The following is a 19162-nucleotide window of genomic DNA, read 5'->3' as shown; positions in this document are numbered from 1 at the left end:
CACGCATGCACTCTACTGCTTGGGCTATACCCTTCCCCTTGGAGGAGAAGACTTACTGGTTCTTAGGCATTTAACAAAATGGCTATGGACAAGATCTTTGCCTGTAAAATATTGGCTGATGTTGCATTTCAGATATCTGGAAACATTTTAACCAACTGACTTTACTTCATTTAGAGTACATCTGAGCATATTGTGATGCATACATACTGTGTGCTGTTTTCTGAAATGAAACATACTGGATTTCTTACTTCACAAAATACGAATTTCTCCTACAGTCTTGAGTAACCAAAATTCTCTGCCACCTGTTTCACATATTTCTAATCAACTTTAATATCTTAGCTCCATTTGAAAATATTAACAGCAACATTTTTGACATATTGTTTGAAAAGAAGTACTATGAAACTGTACTCTATTACACTAATATATATCTTTCTTTTACTATATTTCTATTTAATGACCTTGAATAAGATTAATCCATTGAGTCACTAAGTGTCTCTTTATATGTATGTAGTATTTTCCTGGGCACCAGGGAGGATACTAATTAGAAAACAGCATTCTAGCATATGATGCCTACAGTCAGTTTGTAGGGAATAAAGTTACCTACCAACAAATATATTGGAGTTGAGAAGAGATAAAAACTAGAGGAAAAGAGTAAAGCAACAGCTTCATAAAGGATGCAATGTCTGAGCTCAGAATTTAGGACTGGGATATGCAGAGTGACAGGTTATTTTCCAATTACAGGGAGCAGAGATGATACCTCCCTCCAACTGTGATAATTGCACATAAACAGGTCCTGGGTGCCACCAACACCACTGTAAATGGAAATAAATAAGCAGTGGTGCAGTGTTAGCGATCATTTGCTCTCTGGAGGAATACCATTCTATCTATCAGATTGTATAACAATGGGCAAGGTGACAATATCAAACTTTAAAAAACGCTGAGTAAGCACTTTGCCCTAATATGCTGTGACCACAGAATTTGTATCAAATCATAAAACATTCTAAGTGATCACCTCCCCAATAAATTTCCAACTTTTGAACTCGAAACATTTTTATCTAGTTTGGAACAGCAACTGTAAGTTTTATTCTCGTGGAATTTGAGAAACTAGAATCATTTACATTGAAAATCAAGATGCAGGTCCTTTAAAACAGCTGCAAGCTTAGTTGTCTCTAGTCAGTTCTTAAACTACTAAAAGGAGAATTGATGTCTGAAAAAAACCAGAAAGAAGAAATAAGGGGTTTGAAAAAGATATGCATCACAAACCTGGCTAAATGATGATTATTCCTTAACGGTCAGCTAGCTTACCAGTGTGGAAGTTAAAAAGTTTAAAAATATCTGTAGTTACAAATATCTGCTCAGTGTTAACTCTAATTTGTTTTATTTTCTTTTGTATTTATTTTCCTGACAACTTTGTCAATGTTTGTTTGGTAACAGTGTGGACTTAGTATGATATGGTGACTATCACAAGCAAATTCTGCACATGTGTTCCCATTCCAGAGCTCCAAAAGCAATTGACTGAGGCCTTTGTTAGAGATGTATCATGGGTCAACCTGTTCTTTTACCCAGACTTGCTTCTCTGCCCCTGAAAAATTGTTCTCAAGAGCACTCACCAATAAATCTCATAGGTGCAAACATCAGTGTATCAGAGCCCATATCACAGAAAACCCAGCCTAAGTTGGATGTCCATTTTCTCCAAGTTGATCTCTCAGTGCAGTTCTAATAAAACTCAAATAGATTTCTGATGAAAATGACAAGTTGATTTTTAAAATGTTATAAAAATGCATAGGATCTAAAATAGCCTTTATTCTTTGGGAAGAAAAAAATTGGAGAACTTATACTACTAGATTTCAAGTTTTACTTTATAAGCTGCAGTAATCGAGATGGGGGATGTTAGTGTAAGGTTCAACACGTGGTCAGTCAAATGGAATTGAGAGACTAGAAATAGAACCAAACACAGAGTCAGCTGGTTTTGGACCAAAGCAATTCAGAGGAAAACGACATTGCAACAGAGAATCTGGACCTATACAGTCTAGATTCATGGAAACATGAAGTACAGATTCCCCAAGCAGATTGCTGGGAGTGATGACAAGTGAGGCTTCTAGTACTTCTACACCTTGGTTACTGAACCCAGCTATTCTACTTGTTTGGGAAACAGCATTATACAAGGCCTTTGGATTAAGGTTTATACTGCATCCTGGTTATCAGATAGAGCACCATTCTTGTAGTGTAAGATCCCAAAGTGGTAATCTCTTCTTTGCCTTCAGAAGGCCATTCCATCACTCTCCATCAGTGTGGATCTATACTTCTGTAGAGTACCGTGAGTGATAAGACCAGTGAATCTCATGGCCTTGTACTTTACTTTATGCAGTTTGCTTTTATTTTTAGAAAAGGAGGTGCCTGTGTTACTTATCTTAATCAAAATTTTGTGAATTTCACTGGTCTACCTCACATTTTGTTCATGATTCTAAATTGTCTTAAGTTGTGTTTAAAATATTTGACTACAGTTCTTGTCCTTTTATTTAATTTGGTAAATGTGTTGAAATTCTCTCCCCTCCACCAAAAAAAAAAAAAAAAAGTAGAGTCATGTGCCTGCTGCCTGACCATACTGGTTCTTATGAAGGTCAGTCGCCAGGATGGTACCCATTGATTTTTATTTCTATATATTCACCTTGTTCTGGAGTCTTCTCACACTGGATAGAGCTAATCTGTGTAACCAGTAGGATATTGTGGAGATGATACTATGTGATTTCCAGAGATATTCCACATAACATGCTCCTTCCGCCTTGCTCCCTAATAGATCATTTGCTCAGGGGGAAGCACTTGTCAGCTTTTAAAGAAGCTCAACACCCTCATACAGGGTTCACATCATGAGGAATTGGGAGCCCTCCAAAGAACCAGCACTTACTTGCGAGGTACATGAGTGAGACACCTTGGAAATAGATCTCCACGTGCAATTAATCCTTCAGATGACTAAAGCCTCAGCTGGTATGATGAGTACAACTTTATCTGGCATAACCATCTAGCTAAGAAACTTCTAGACTCCTGACCCAAAGAAACTGCGTAATAAATACATGTTTATTGTTTTAAGCCACTAAATTTGGGGACATTTTTATGCAGCAGTAGGTAACTAATGTAACTATAAAGTGAATCCCTTAGTGTAATGCAGTTTTATATGTAATCCAGTGTATGAACCAAACACTGTAAATCCTCAGAAAATGGTGCTGGGTAAAAAACTCTGTCAGGAGGAAAGAAAAACTCAACCTCAGAATTTGTGTTAAATTCCAGTCGAGATGAATCACTGTCCTTTCTGCAGCAATGAAATGATCATCCCGTAAAGGATGGTTCCATACTGGGAAACCAGTGTAAGTTTCTGTTGATGGCAGTTGGACATATGGCAGCAGCAATAGCCAACTCAGTCTTGGAGCCCATGCTATTGGCTATGTATCCAGTCCTGCCATCATGGCTTCTCCATCCATCTGCCCAGTATCTCAACACTGAGGTGACCAATGAAGAATCTAGTTAATGTCAACTGGCCAGGTCATTTTGTTTGTAAATCTGGCCCTTACACTGTAGGCAGGTGAAAGGTGTCCCTTTATTTTGGAGGAGATATCCTAGAATGCCCCATACCACTGGGCATTTAGAAAAAGTCACTGATGTGGTAAGCCCCTGAATCTTCATAGAGTTTATCTCTAATGGCTATACATGTCCAAGACTCCAGCACACTTGCCACTTTTTGCTCAGTCTGATTGACTTGATATATTTATATAGTGGACTAATGTGATGCTTATGGAAAGATCCAGGCAGGCCAGATACCTTTGGACTATATTTTGGCTCATGTTAAGGCCCATACATGGTCCACCCTAGTGTACACTACACATACATTTGAAAGGAGCATACATTTTACAATTAGGCTTAATATTTTATAAATAAATTATTACCAAGTTATATAATTGCATGTTCAGTTCTTTTATATCACTATATATCACTTCACTGCATTTTTTATATCTATGTATCACTGTCATATACTGTTGTCTAGGTTGTCTATTCACTACTGAAAATAAGGTGTTAAAATCTCCAGCTATGAATGTGCACTTGTCTATTTTTCTGTCTAGTTCTTTGTTTCCTTAATGTGGCTTGTAGTTGTGCTATTAGAGTCATAGACATTTAGGATTTATATATATTCTTGAAGAATTAACTATTGTAGATTGTGAGTGGTTCCTATTTATCTTTTTTATATTTTTAAGACAACTTTGTCTGATGTTAATATAACATTTCTGAGGCCTTCTATGTAGTTTTATCCTTTTGCATTCAGTCAAGTCATATCTTTGTATTTCAGTGCTAATTCTTGAGATCACAAAATAGTTGGATCTTGCTTTTTTATCCAGTCTGGCCATCTCTGCCTTTTAATTAGAATGCTTAGTGCATTTATATTTAATACCATTATTTATATAGTTTGGTTTAATTCAGCTATTTGCAATGTGTTCTGTAGTGAAACTATCTGGTTTTGGCTTTCTCTTTCTTTTCTGACTTTCCTTGGGTTCATCAGTATGTTTTATTATTCTCTCTTCTTTATGGACTTTTTAGCTGTATTTCTTTATATTGTAATTTTGTTAGTTTTCCTGGGGGTCATGATACACATCTTAATTTTTGCCAAGTTTTCCTAGATTTAATATTGTAAAATTGCAAGTGAAGTGTTAAAACAGTAATGAAATTCCATTTTCCCCATCCTTAGTTCTATTGTTTTCCTGTATTTTATATCTGCTTCTGAAATAAATCTGGCAATATAATGTTGTACTTTTTACTTCAGTCATTTGTCTTTAGAAAAATTAAAATAAAAATTATTTTATATTTATCCACATATTTACCATTTCCTGTGTTTTTCATTACTTCTGGAAGATCTAAGTTTCTATCTACTATAATTTCTCTCATCTCAAAACGTCTTCCTTTCCTGAAAGGCAGGTGTGCTAGTGACAATTTTTCTCAGCTGTTATTTTTCTTAATTGTCTTTATTTCTCTATTTTAAGGAATAATTTCATTGCTTATAGAATTTTAGGTTGACCGTTCAGCACTGCTTTATATGCAGCACTTTAAAGATGTTGGTCCATTGTCTTCTGCATCCCTTGTTTCCAGTGAGAAGTCAGCAATCCTTCATAATATTGTTTTTCTATAACTAGTGTTTCTTTTTCTCTGCTTGATTTTAAGATTTTCTCTTTATTTTCACTTTTCAGCATACTTAGGTATGGTGTGCTAGGTCATCATTTTCTTTATATTTATCCTTATTTGTAGTGGAAATCAGCACGTCTTGGTATATAAATTGATGTTTCTTATGAATTTAGGAAAGTTTCAACAATTATATTTTTAAATATTTTCATTTACCATTCCCTCTGATCTACTTCTGAGATTTAAATTACACAAGGTTACATTGTTTGAGATTAACTACAGGTCACTGATGTTTGTTCATTTTTCCAACCTTTTCCCTAGTATTCTTCAGATTGAATATTTTCTATTGAATGTGTCTCCAGTTTAATGTCCTTTTCTTTTCCTGACTGGTTCTAATAAGTTCATCCTATAATTTGTTTCAGGTACTGTATTTTTTCAGTTCTAGAATTTCTATTTGGTTCTTTATATAGCTTCTATTACTATTCTGAGATTTACCATCTGTTTGCTCTTTGTCAACAATTACTTTTTTCCTTTAAGTTTTAAAATACATTATTAGTAATAACTGCTTTAAAGTCTTTGTATGCTAACTCCAACATTTGTGTTTATTACCTTTTTAAAATATGGTCAGTGAGTCACATTTTCATAATTTGTAGGTTATTAACTGTTATTTTAAAATGTAAACTGCACATTGTGTCATATATTGAAGGGAGCCTAAGATGCCACCTGCTAAGAAGTATTTTGACTCTTTTGGAGAATTGCTGACAGGTTTTTTGGTCCTTTCAGGCTTAGTCATATTCTTTGCTAGGCAGGTCTGTTGCCTTTCAGAACTTGGCCTTAGAGCAGTTCCTTCCTGTAGTAAGGCATCCTCACCACTGCAGTGTGACCTGTCTAGGGCATAACATTGTGCTCAGTGTGGTCTTGCCATTCGGATTAGATTGGAACGCCAGTGTCTCTCAGAACTACGCAACCTACAGACCCAGCACTGCACAACCGCTGGTATCATTCAATTCAGCTCAGCCTCACTGCAGAGGATCTCCTCTCACCCCGTGCACATGCACGGCTCTCTCTTTGTCATTGTATGCCCTGCAAATTCTAGTTGCGTAAGCAGTCCAAAAACTCTCATTTTTGTATCCTCAACTTGGATAACATGGTTGCTTAACCTTCACCTCACTGTTCCATGGTAGGAAAATGTTATTCGTTGATCCCCCACTTTTAAGGAATTAAAATATGCTTCCAGGCTTATTTTAAATGCTACTCAACGTTTCCACATCTCTGCTACCAAGAATCACCAACAGTTCTCCAGACATTCCCTTTGTACAGATCTCAGTAACCTTTAGTTAGTACTTAGCCTTGAGGACAAATGTCTTCTTGCTTAGTATTCCTTGTTTAGAGCAAGTTCTTTAACGGCAGATGTATTTGTGATGGTGAAAGGGGGTGAGCGTGGGATTCAGTTTTAGGAGCTCATAAGATTTATTATTAGAAATGGCTCTGCCATTTCCTAATTCTAACTTACATAGTCTTACAAAGTTATCTAACCGCTCAGTGTCAAATCTCAAATTTGTAAAAGGTATATGACCAGCTACATCTATATATCAAGTTGTCATGAGGATACAGTGAGATACACAAGTGAATTTAACTAATAAAGAGTCCATTAAAGTATTGTAAGTGGGTCAACATCCCTTTCATAATCATAATCATTCTAATACCTCATAAGGTAATGTTTTTTTAAAAAATGGTGGTGATAAAATGTCTCTCCTTGTAATATTTAAGTGCACACAAAATTCATGACATTGAAGGGTAATGTTTACTGCTAAAATAAATTCTGTTTTGCTTTTTACATTTAAAAATTTGAACCTCAAAGAATATAGAACACCAAAATGTTGAATAACTGGATGTCCTTGAATGAATGAAGGATCAGATATATCAACTAACAACAGGCTCCATTTCTTTAGTGCTGCTCACATCCAAGAGCAAGAAACAGTAGTAAATGACATTTTTTGGAATCTTTGTCATGAAATTGTCTTTGCTAATATACCCCCTTTCTACGCAACCTTCTATGCATAGTAAAACTACCCTGTGGTGTGCTTGTAACATCTGGTGGTGCACAGCAATGTAATTCTAGTGAAATGACAAACTTTGCACCAGCCAGGATGAGAGGTAAGGGAGTGAAACTTGGTGTCACCAGCAAATTTAGTTATTTTTAATGTACTAGAGAACAAGGGTACTTCTTCAGTGCCTTTGCAGAGGGCTTTTTAGATGATTTGCTTCACACAGTGTTTTACACTTTAAAAGTTCATGCATTTTACTTTCAATTTACTATTGAAACTATTGAACTTTTGCATCTCTTATATGACTGTATTTATATAAGAATTTTCCTCATGACAGCATAACAGAACATAGCTCCACTGGAGAAGAAAACTGGACACAATTGAATAAAAAACATTTTATAAAAGCAAATAAGGATGTCTAACAGGTTTAGTAAACACACTGAACTTGGTAGGATACAGTCAGAAAATAATTTTGTTTTTCTGCCACCAGGGCCTCCAGATATAGTCTGTGAGATCTCCGTTCCCTCTGCCTGGGTGTCTTTGACAGATAAATTGCTTTTCTGATAACTTCTAGGTTTTAGAAGAGTGTCATTTTCAGGATTAAAACGTCTAGTATAATCTGAGTCAAAACTCACCTCTCACACAATTCAGGCATTTTCTTTGTACCCCAATTCAGGATTGACCAAATGTTTGGGAACAAACAAGGGGAAAAGGGTTTTTGGTGTGGATCCTCTGCACCCAACAAACTTGGTGAGGTAAGGGAGAGGCAAGAAAGGGAAGGGAAGAAAACTAGCCAAGTATTTTTATTAGTTCACACTGGTTATAGTCCCCAGGTGATTGCTGAGTCAGAGACCCAAATGTAGGCTTTTTTACAGATGCATATTGGAAGAATTTTGGAGACCGTTCACAGGAGCCCTCACTCTGCACCGTTCTGACATGGTGATGCACTATATGGGTGACCTCATTTGAACTCCTCCATCTCTTCCCGCACGTTACTCTCACATCAACACCCGGAATCCTTTCAATATGACAGTGCATCCACTGAGCCTGCAGGAGAATCTCTCTCTTCCTGTCTCATCCTGTCTCTCTGAGTGTTTTCCATGTGCCCCTAATCACTTGGCTTGAGGCAAGGAAAAGCACAGCCCTTCACTAATTGGAAGGGGAGGGAAGTGAACAAAAAAACCTGTCGTTGACGTTTGCTCTTCAAGGAAGTCTCTTTGGAATACTCTTCTATTTTATGCATATATGTAGAAGATGCTTATTTTCTGCAAGGTGAATTTGGTCTCCTCTTTAATTAGCCCAACAGAGATGTGTCTAGCCACTCTTGTTAAAATGTAGGAAGGTTCTGCATAGTTTACACAATTTGGAGGGGTGGTAGTCAAACCCCAGGACAACTAGAAAGTCCCACCTCTCATTCTATTACACATATTTATGCAAATTACTATTTTGTTTCTAGTTTCTTTCTAGTTGACTAGAATCAGAGACAGATTTACCATGAAGTTAATGCTGCTTAAGTTTCAGGTCTCTTTACTTGCATGTGCCCCTTCCAAGGCTGTATACGTAATGGTGAATTTGTATATTTTTGTTCTTTTTCTTAGAGATGGCCCTCAAATTATATAAAATTGAAGTTCCAAGGTCTTGGTTTTGTCTAAAGGGATATACTTGCAACGTGTTTAGAGCAAAAGGAAATATGATTTAATGTGCTCAACTGTTGATACCAGTCTTTGTCTTTCTCTTGCCAGCTCCCTCCTCCAAACTTCTACCCATATGTGCACATTTAACACAACCTAGACTCTAGAGCATGATTTAATGTAGTGATCAGTTGTGAGAGTTGATTTGAATACACAATAATTTACTCTGGTACAGATTTACGTAGATGCACCAACATGTTAAGATCTCAGCAACTTGAGAGGTTGGGTATGGCATCCCCAACAGGAAACCAGTGCCATGAAATAATTCAATGCAGAAATAAACTTAATATGGAGGTTTTGAAGGAGAGGTTTGCAGGGCAGGTATTTGACTGACACATCTAATATTTATAACAGTAAAGTTGTTTACTAAATTAGGTGACGCACAGGAGAACCACTGAGAGATGGATCACAGTAGGACAGAATGAGGAGATACCGGTATTACTTCACTGAGGAAATTACAAATGTGGTCACACTGTTGCTGTCTGACCCTCAGCCAGACTTGCAGGCTCCTGCATTCCTCCACATCCTCCAACTCTGTGGGTCAGTTACAGCAAAGAAGTTTAACTCTGCCATCAACACTTGGTAGGGACTGCCTGGGCACGTGTTAAGATGGCATCTTTTTCTGTTCCAGCTACCTGTGGATTCAATCTAAAAGCATTTCGTGATCAATTAGTGATGCAGCCATAGGTACTGCAGTGAAAAGTGATGACGTTGATGCTACGTATCTGCCATTCATGTACAAGGATAAGCAGATGTGCTCCCTGGTAACTGTTCTCATCATCACGTTACCCTACATTCATGCACCAAAATACACCCTCCAGTCTATCCTGGAATTCTTATGATTACCTTTTGTACAATATTCAAAGAAATATAGAATTTCCTACATTTTGTATATTCATTTTAAAACATGTGCAACACTCAGCAGCACATCATAGCAAGCAATGATTGGAAAAACCAAATAGGGTGTTTTCTTTCCCCATTTCCACTTCCTCTTCCTCAGTGTATGAAATGTAATAACATGTATTATTTATCAACAGCAGTGCAGTGCTGCCGTGCAAATGTCACTCAACCAGATTGCCATACACGTGTGGCTGGACATCAAAATGTTTTTATGTGGCGTGTGATTATCTAACATTATGGAAATGTGAGTATCAAGAGTTAAGGCAAGTAAGAAACCTTTCATCCAGTAGTGGAAAGGGAGGAGAATTTTTCTCCGTAGCAGATGTGTTGAAAAAGCCCAGGTGAGAAGAAAAGGCTTCTTGGAGCTGCCACACCAGTGTTGACAGACACCTTGGCAATCCAAGTTGGCAGACATGGATTAGAGCCAAGCTCCACAGACGCCACTCTCTTATTCTGACATCAGCCATGCACACTGCATAGCTGCTTCATGGTGTCAAGTCAGGGACATGATAGACTCCTGAGATCAGAGAGAGATCAGTGTTTTCCCTCCTCCAGTTAATGAGATTTTCTTTGCCTTTATTTAATATTTGAGCGTCTAAGGCCCTGGGAGGGATGAAGGAAAGTAATGTATTTAAGACCTGCTATGTTTCAGGCAGTGGGCTCAATGCTTTATACATATTAATCCATGTAATCATGTGTCTACTCTGAATGCATGTGTATATATACTGAAATCCACATTTTATAGGTGCAGAAACTGCAGATGAGAAAACTGAGGTCATTTAAGTAAGGTTACCCAACATTTGAACCTAGAGCTATCTCACTTCAATTTTTTTTTCCTACTACATTACTCCATCTCATGATGAAAAACTCCATTTTTCCCAATTACTTGCTATACTTTGTTTTATCTGTACCTCCTTAGATATCTACTTCCCACCACCTCGTAGAAGGTGAGATCATTTTTCTTACCATGTTTTGGAAATGTGACCACTTTCAAAAGGAAGATAAATTAAGTCATTTTCTATCATTTGACTATATTTCACATTCAATATTTTACAAAGAGTAGTCCCCTCCTCTTGCTTTTAAGGTAATTAGAAATAATGGTATTTAGAGATTAGTTGAACTGTCTGCTCACCTGAGGCTTTGTTCTTTGTGTTCCAGAAAGGCAGTAGAGCATCAGGGCAGGGGTCGTTCTCTGTGATTATCTGAGGAATACCAGCCCGAGAGAGCCCACTTACTCTTGCAGAATTTAACATCAGTGACAGCTCTTAATGTACTAGGCATCAACTTCTACTCAAAGATCTTCGTCTGCTTGCCGCTTTCCATTTCCAAGGGCTGACCTACATGCATTCTCTTAGTTCTTTATCCTTTCAAACCCTCCCCGTCTTCACTCCCGTACTCCTGCTTAGTGACTCACTATGTCAAGAGAGGTCACCATTCTGTAGGCTACAGAATGGCACTCTATATATATCTAACTTCATCTGCAGTGGAGTTTGCAAATACATTGCTTTAATAAAAATATCCTTTATCTATTGAGTACTTGCTATGTGCTTGTCATTATTTTAAGTGCCCTGCATCAATGGAATCAGTTAATCCTCAAAACAACACTACAATGGAGGTTTTAAGATTAGCTATATTTCACAGAATCAAGGTTTCATAACTTGCAAGGTTACACAGTTTGCTCATGCTCTCATGTTTTATTAAGTAGCAGGGCTACGATTTGAATCCAGTCATTCTGGCTGCAAGCCCTGGACGCTTAATCATTACATCACACAGCATGCGTTGAATAGCAAGTACTTTATCTGAATTATCAAGTAAGCCATTGATATCTGTGACGTAAGAACAATGCCTAGTTGTGTTTCTTCAGTATTGTACGGATTAAAAACTGAGCCCCACATTCTTTATTTAAATTCAGTTACTGAGTAGTAGAATGAAGATTTAGGCTAGACTCTGTTATTTCTGATCTCCTGTTCTCGCCTGATCATGTTAACACCCTAGCAGTGTGTGTTATGCATTATATTTAAACTCCAGAGAATAAGCAATATGTTCTCACAGGAAAATGTTCATTACTATTATATGGTAGTAAATATTTTGAATTAACCTATAATTCCAGAGTGCTAAATAGCTTATTTTAAAGATACGTCTTCTGAATTAAATACACACACAACAACAACAACAACAACATGAAAACAAAAACTAGGTAGTGTTTTGTAATTATTTATCTTTTGAAATTAAACAAAAAAGTAAAGGACTTTTAAGTTCCCAAAATGCTTAATTACGTCTTCAGATTTTCATACTGTCACAGGAAAACAGGCAAAACAAAACTTTGCTGTATGTTTGTTGGGAACAACATGGAGACCAGGATTTTTTATTCTAAATTTCTAAACTGTCTTTATATACTTGTTAAATGGTTTTATTTATATTTTTAGACTTTTTCTTTATTATTTATTGTCTAATATACTTATTATACCATTCCTACATACAGTAAGCTTTACCTGCTCTGTTACCCAGATGACCTTGAATTAAAGATTTTAGCACATCATTGTTTATTTGGTACAATCATTTTTTTTGTGTATAGTAAGGTGATGATGAAAATGGGATATGGTGTCACAAAGACTTTAATTTGAAAAGATACATGCACCCCAGTGTTCATAGTAGCACTGTTTACAATAGCCAAGACATGGGAGCACCTAATTGTCCATCAACAGATGACTGGATAAAGTTGTGGTATATTTATATAATAGAATACTACTCAGCCATAAAAAATAATGCCATGTGCAGCAACACGGATGGGCCTAGATATTGCCATTCTAAGTGAAACAAGCCAGAAGGAGAGAGAGAAATACCATATGATATCATTTATATGTGGAATCTAAAAGAAGACGAATGTATTTACAAAACAGAAACAGACCCACATAGAAAACAAACTTATGGTTACCAGGGCATTGGTGGGGGAAGAGGGCGGGAACAGAGAAATTAAGAATTTGAGATTTGCAGGTGCTAACTACTATATGTAAAATAGATGAACAAGTTTCTACTGTATAGCACAGGGAACTATATTCAATATCTTGTAGTAACTTGTAATGAAAAAGTCTGAAAATGAATGTATGTATATGTATGACTGAACTATTATGCTGTGCACTGTAAACTGATGCAACACTGTAGACTGACTATACTTCAATTAAAAAAAGACTTATGTTTCTGTCATATGTAAAAATTTAATCTTCATCAAGGTCGATGTTCTCAATCCCAATTTCTTTGCCATTAAAATGTAGATAGTATTGCCTGTATTTTTAGCTGTTTTAGGGTTAAATGAAGTGCTTAATAGGCATCAGTTTCTTCCTCTTCCTATCTCGGTATCTTAGTCAAGGTTATTTTGTGTCAAAGTACAGAAACTCATTAAAATTAGTTTAAGCATAAAATGAAAGTTATTGAAAAGACATTTTCAACTCAGATAGTTTAAGTTAAAGACAATCAGCTAGGTCTCCAGAAAGGTGGAAAGAGCAAACAGCAAGCTCTTAGGAACCTAAGCAGTTTTTTTAAAATAGTCTCTTTCTACTGCCAAGTGGGTTCTCAGCCTGCTTCTGGCTACTTCATTTTTCTTATTCAAGTGTAGTTGATTTACAGTATTGTTTTAGTTTCACGTATATAGCAAAGTGATTCCGTTATACACACATACACACACATATATATATACACACATACATATATTTCAGATTATTTTCCATTATAGGTTATTACAAGATACTGAATATTGTTCCCTATGTTACACAGTAAATCCTTGTTGCTTATCTATTTTATATATAATAATGTGTACCTGTTAATCCCATACTCCTAATTTATCTCTTCTCTCCTCTCTTTTCCCTTTGGTAACCACAAGTTTGTTTTCTGGTATGTGAGTCTGTTTGCATTTTATAAATAGATTCCATTGTATTATTTTTAGATTCCATATATACGTGATATCATATAATATTTGTCTTTCTCTGTCTGACTTACTGCAGTTAGTATGGTATTCTCTAGGTCCATCCATGTTTCAAATGCCAGCATTTCGTTCTTTTTTATGGCAGAGTAATCTATCATGTATTTATACCCCATCTATTGTACACCATTAATACCATTGATTGGCACTTGTGTTGCTTCCATGTCTTGGCTATTGTAAATAGTGCTGCTATAATACTGGGGTGCATCTGTCTTTTCAATTTAGAGTTTTTGTCCTTACCAGATGTATGCCCAGGAATAGGATTGCTGGATCATATGATAGCTTTACTTCTAGATTTTTAAGGAACCTTCATACTGTTTCCATTGTGTTTGCACCAGTTTACTTGTAGGGGAGTTCCCCTTTCTCCACACTCTCTCTAGGATTTATTATTTGTAGATTTTTTTTTGATAATAGCCATTTTGACCAGTATAAGGTGATACCTCATTACAGTTTAGATTTGCATTTCTCTAATAATTAGCTATGTTGAGCATCCTTCCATGTGTCTGTTGGCCATCTGTATATATTCTTTGGAAAAATGTCTCTTTGGGTCTTCTGCCCATTTTTTGACTGGGTTCTTTGGTTTTTTGATATTGAGTTGCATGAGCTGTTTGTGTATTTTGGAGATTAACCCCTTGTCAGTCAAGTCATTTGCAAATATTTTCTCCCATTTTGTAGGTTGTATTTTCATTTTGTTGATGATTTTCCTTTGCTATGAAAATCTTTCAAGTTTTATTAGGTCTCATTTGTTTATTTTTCCTTTTCTTTTGCTTTGGGAGACTGATCTAAGAAAATACTGCTACAATTTATGTCAGAATGTTTTGCCTATGTTCTCATCTAAGAGTTTTATGACATCATGTCTTATGGTACCTTTGAACCATTTTAAGTTTATTTTTGTATATTGTGTGAGGGAGTGTTCTAATTTCATTGATCTACATGAGGCTGTCCAACTTTCCCAACACCACTTGCTAAAAGACTGTCCTTCCTCCATTGTATATTCCTGCCTCCTTTGTCAAAGATTAACTATAAGTGTGTGGGTTTACTTCTGGGCTCTCTATTCTATTCCATTGATCCATATGTCTGTTTTTGTGCCAGTAACAATCTGTTTTGTTTATTATAGCTTTGTAGAATTGTCTGAAGTCTGAAGGGTGATGTCTCCAGCTTTGTTTTTTTCCTCAAGATTGCTTCGCCAATTCTGGTTTTTTTATGGTTCCATATAAATTTTAGGATTATTCTAGCTCTGTGAAAAATGTCATAGGTAATTTTATAGGGATCTCATTAAATCTGTAGATTGTTTTGGGTAGTATGGCCATTTTTAACAATACTAATTCTTCCAATCTAAGAGCGTGGGATACCTTTCCATTTCTTAAATCATCTTCAATTTCCTTTACCAATGTTCTGTAGTTTTCAGTGTATAAGATTTATTCCTAAGTATTTTTAATGTAATTTAAAATGGGATATTTTTACTATCTTTTTCTGATATGTCATTGTTAGTGTAATTAAAAGCAACAGATTTCTGTATGTTAGTCTTATATCCTGCTAACTTGCTAAGTTTATCAGTTTTAACAGTTTTTCTGGGTAGTCTGTAGGGTTTTCTATGTATTCTATCATGTCATCCACATATGATGATAATTTTACATCCTCTCCAATTTGAATACCTTTTTTCTTTCTTGTCTGATTGCTGTCTCTAGGACTTTCAATACTATGTTGAATAGAAGTGGTGAAAGTGGGTGTCCTTGTCTTATTCCAGAATCTAGCGGGAAAGCTTTCAGCTTTCCACCATTGAATATTATGTTGGCTGTGGGTTTGTCATAAATGGCTTTTGTTATGTTGAGATATATTCCCTCTATACCCACTTTAGTAAGAGTTTTTATCACAAATAGATGCTGAATTTTACCAAACACTTTTTATTCATCTGTTGAGATGATCATGTGTTTTTTGTCTTTTCCTTCATTAATGTGTATCATGTTGATTGATTTGTTTATGTTGAGTAATCCTTGTGACCCTGGAATGAATCCAACCTGATCATGGTTTATAATCCTTTTTAAGTATAGCTGGATTCTGTTGCTTAAAATTTTGTTGAGGATTTTTGCATCGATATTCATCAAAGATATTGGCTTATAATTTACTTTTTTGTAGTATCTTTGTCTGGTTTTGTATTATGGTAATGGTGGCTTCATAGAATGACTTCAGGAGTATTCTCTCCTCTTCATTCTTTTGAAATAGTTTGAGAAGAATAGGTGTAAGTTCTTCTTTGTATGCGTGATAGAATTCCCCAGTGAAGCCATCCAGTCCTGAACTTTTGTTTGCAGGGTGTTTTTTCAATTACAGATTCTATTTCACTTTTAGTGATCAGTTTGCTCAGCATATCTGTTTCTTCTTGACTCAGTTTTGGCAGTCTGTTTCTAGAAATTTCTCATTTTCTTCTAGATTGCCAATTTGTTGGTATATAACTGTTCATAATATTTTCTTATGATATTTTTTGTATTCCTACCATATCAGTTATTCTTTCATTTCTTATTTTGTTCATTCAGGTCCTGTCCCTTTTGTTGACAAGCCTGGATAGAGGTTTGTCTGTTTTGTTTATCCTTTCAAAAACCCAGCTCTTGGGTTTTTTTGATCTCTTCAATTATTTTTTTTATTTTATTTCCTCTCTAATCTTTATTATTTCCTTTCCTCTGCTGACTTTGGATTTTGTTTGTTCTTTTTCTAATTGTTTTATGTGGTAGCTTAGGTTGTTTTGAGATTTTTCTTGGTTCTTGAGGAAGGCTGTATCACTATGAAATTCCCTCTTAAAACTCCTTTTGCTGCATTCCATAGATTTTGTAAGGTTTTCATTGTCATTTGTCTCAGAGTATTTTCTGTTTTCCTCTAATTTCATTGCTGACCCACTGGTTTTTTTAGTGGTATGTTGTTTAGTCTCTATGTGATCATTTTTCCCATTTTTCTTTCTGTGATTGATTTCTAGTTTCATACTGTTGTGGTGAGAAAAGATGCTTGAAATAATTTCTGTCCTTTTAAATTTGTTGAGGCTTGTTTTTTGTCCTAGCATGTGGTCTGTCTAGAGAATGTTCTGGGCATACTTGAAGAGAATGTGTTGTTGTTGTTGTTGTTTTTGGATGTAGTGTCCTGTAGATATCAATTAAGTCCAACTGTTCTAGTGTGTAACATTTAGAGTCTTTGTTGCCTAAAAAAATCAATAATACTTTTTTGTCTGGAATATCTGTCCATTGATGTCAGTCTGGGGTTAAAGCCTCCTACCATAACTGTAGTCCTGTCAGTCTATCTTTCTTCTCCTTTTGGAACACCCATTATACGTAGATTGGCACACTTTATATTATCCCATAGATCTCATATGTTGTTTTTTTTTTTTTTCCTTTTGTCTTTCTGTTCTGATTGGGTGTTTTCCATTATTCTCGCATCCAGATCACTTATTCATTCTGCATCATTTAATCTGCTTCATTACTTTTAGCTTGGTTTTAATCTCGGCAATTGAATTGTCTGATTTTGTTTGGTTCCTCTTTATAGTTTCTAGTTCCTTGTTAAAGTGATTTGTATTTCTATCAAAGTTTTTAAATCCTTTAGCAATTTTATTACCTCTGTTTTGAACTTGGGGTCTAGTAGACTGAAAAGGCCTATTTCATTGTTGTTTCAGGAGATTTCTCTTGTTCTTTTAATTGGGAGTAGTTCCTCTGCTTTTTCATTTTACTTTAGTTTCTCTGTCATTATGAATTTAGGAGAAACTATTACATTTTGTTGTCTTGAGGCCTGTTTTTATGTGGAAGCATCATTGTGTAGACTGTGAGAGTTCAGTATTTTTGGTGTAAAGGCTGCTTTTAGAATGGATGTCAGCCACATCTTCCTTTCCTCTGTGCTGGCTGTTATCCCCTTGGTAGGGGGTGTGGTTGATGTGACCAGCGGGTGCTGGATGTTGGCTAGGACCTCATCTTTGCTCTGTGGCTGTCACAGTCCTGTCAGGGGTCGGATCTGCTCCAGTTGTTGGTTGGAAGCCTTGAGAATCAGGTTCAGTAAGGCTCCATTGCCCTTAAATGTGTGCTCTGTCCCCAAGGAAGTGTGAGGGCTAAAGTGAGTGAGGCCATTGTGGTCACAGTGAACCTGTGTGCCACCTGTGCATACATCCTCAGTTTTGCCCAGGAGCAGCCAAAGGTCGCATCCCTTTCTCTGTTATGTTTGTCCCAGACCTAGCATTGGGCTGGCACTGGGGCCGGGACGTTATGACTGCAGGACACAAGTGGTTTTGCTGCCACCTAGAACCTGGGCTGCCTCTGTGGTAGGACTCTCCTAGGGCCTATCCACCCCAGAACCAGCTCCAAGCTGCAGGGTGAAGTATGCAGGATTGTAGCACTCCCACTGGGAGATGAATCACTGTGTACTCTACCGGGCTGGCTGCTGGGAACAGAAATGTGTGATTCTGTGATGCCACCTGCCACCAATGTGCCACTGCTGCTGGACCTACCTACAAACCCGTACCCACTGTAGGAGTGGTGATAATGGGCTCCAGTAATGTCAGCCCTGCCCCCGCCATACGTTTGCTCAGAAAGCCTGTCACCACCAAAGCCATGCCCTACCATGAGCATGCTGGCAGTGTGGCTTCTGTAGTGGACCTGTGCCCTGCCCACAATAACAGTATTGACCCAGACCACACTCCGGGCTGGGTCCTCTGGGCTGTCTCTACACAACTAAACCAAATCCTCTCCCAAGGTATGTCTGCTGAAGCCCGAGTCTTGGTGCCTTGCTGCTGTACTTTGTGCATGTTTTTGGCTGTGAAGGGCAATGACCTGGCAGCCATCAGCACTGGTATCTCTCTGCCCTGATTGCTAGCAAACCAGCAAGTGCACACAGGGGAGACCAGGACCCTCTGCTCCTTACCTGTATGAAGGAGCTCCCAGCTGGCAAAGGGAGTTTCCAGGGCAAGGGAAGCTTTCTTCTTTCATAGCTCCCTCCCAGGGGCACAGATCCCATCCCAATGCCTTTTATTTTTTTTCATCCTACCCAGTTACTTGGGGATATTTGCTTTGGTTATATTAGTGATCTTATGCCAGTTTTCAGTTGGTTATCTATGAGAATTGTTCCACACACAGACACATGTAGATGTATTTTTGATACGTTTGTGGAATAGGTGAGCTCCATGTCCTACTCCACCATCTTGATCTCTTCTACCTCATTTTTCTTGTATCAGTAGATCTGATGTATTTGTTTTTCTGCAGATATGGCTGACCCAAATTTTGTAATTAATATCCCCTCAAAGTTGTATCTTTAATCTGATTCTAAATTCTAGGAGAGAATCTGATTGGCTCCAGTTGTGTCAGTTGCCTGACACTGATCCAGCTGTCCATCGTGGGGACATGGTTTCATGTGAAGTATTGGAG

The 19162-nt window shown here is 36.9% G+C and overlaps 1 long non-coding RNA gene across 9 annotated transcripts in view; it reads left to right on the top strand.

Moving 5' to 3' along the window:
• The window catches only part of LOC140698765 (uncharacterized), a 73556-nt gene that overhangs the window by 9992 nt on the left and 44402 nt on the right, over nucleotides 1-19162 (top strand). Inside the window, exon 2 of one of the 9 annotated variants that reach the window (XR_012076678.1) lies at nucleotides 9937-10043. The exons of the other annotated variants lie outside the window; for them this stretch is intronic. This is a non-coding gene — a long non-coding RNA (uncharacterized lncRNA). The remainder of the gene's footprint in view (nucleotides 1-9936; nucleotides 10044-19162) is intronic. 9 annotated transcript variants of the gene reach the window in all.

This window comes from Vicugna pacos, chromosome 10 (assembly GCF_048564905.1).
Source record: "Vicugna pacos chromosome 10, VicPac4, whole genome shotgun sequence".
NCBI lineage: Eukaryota > Metazoa > Chordata > Mammalia > Artiodactyla > Camelidae > Vicugna > Vicugna pacos.
The sequence above is the reverse complement of the archived record's forward strand: the minus strand, read 5'-3'. Positions and strand labels throughout refer to the sequence as shown.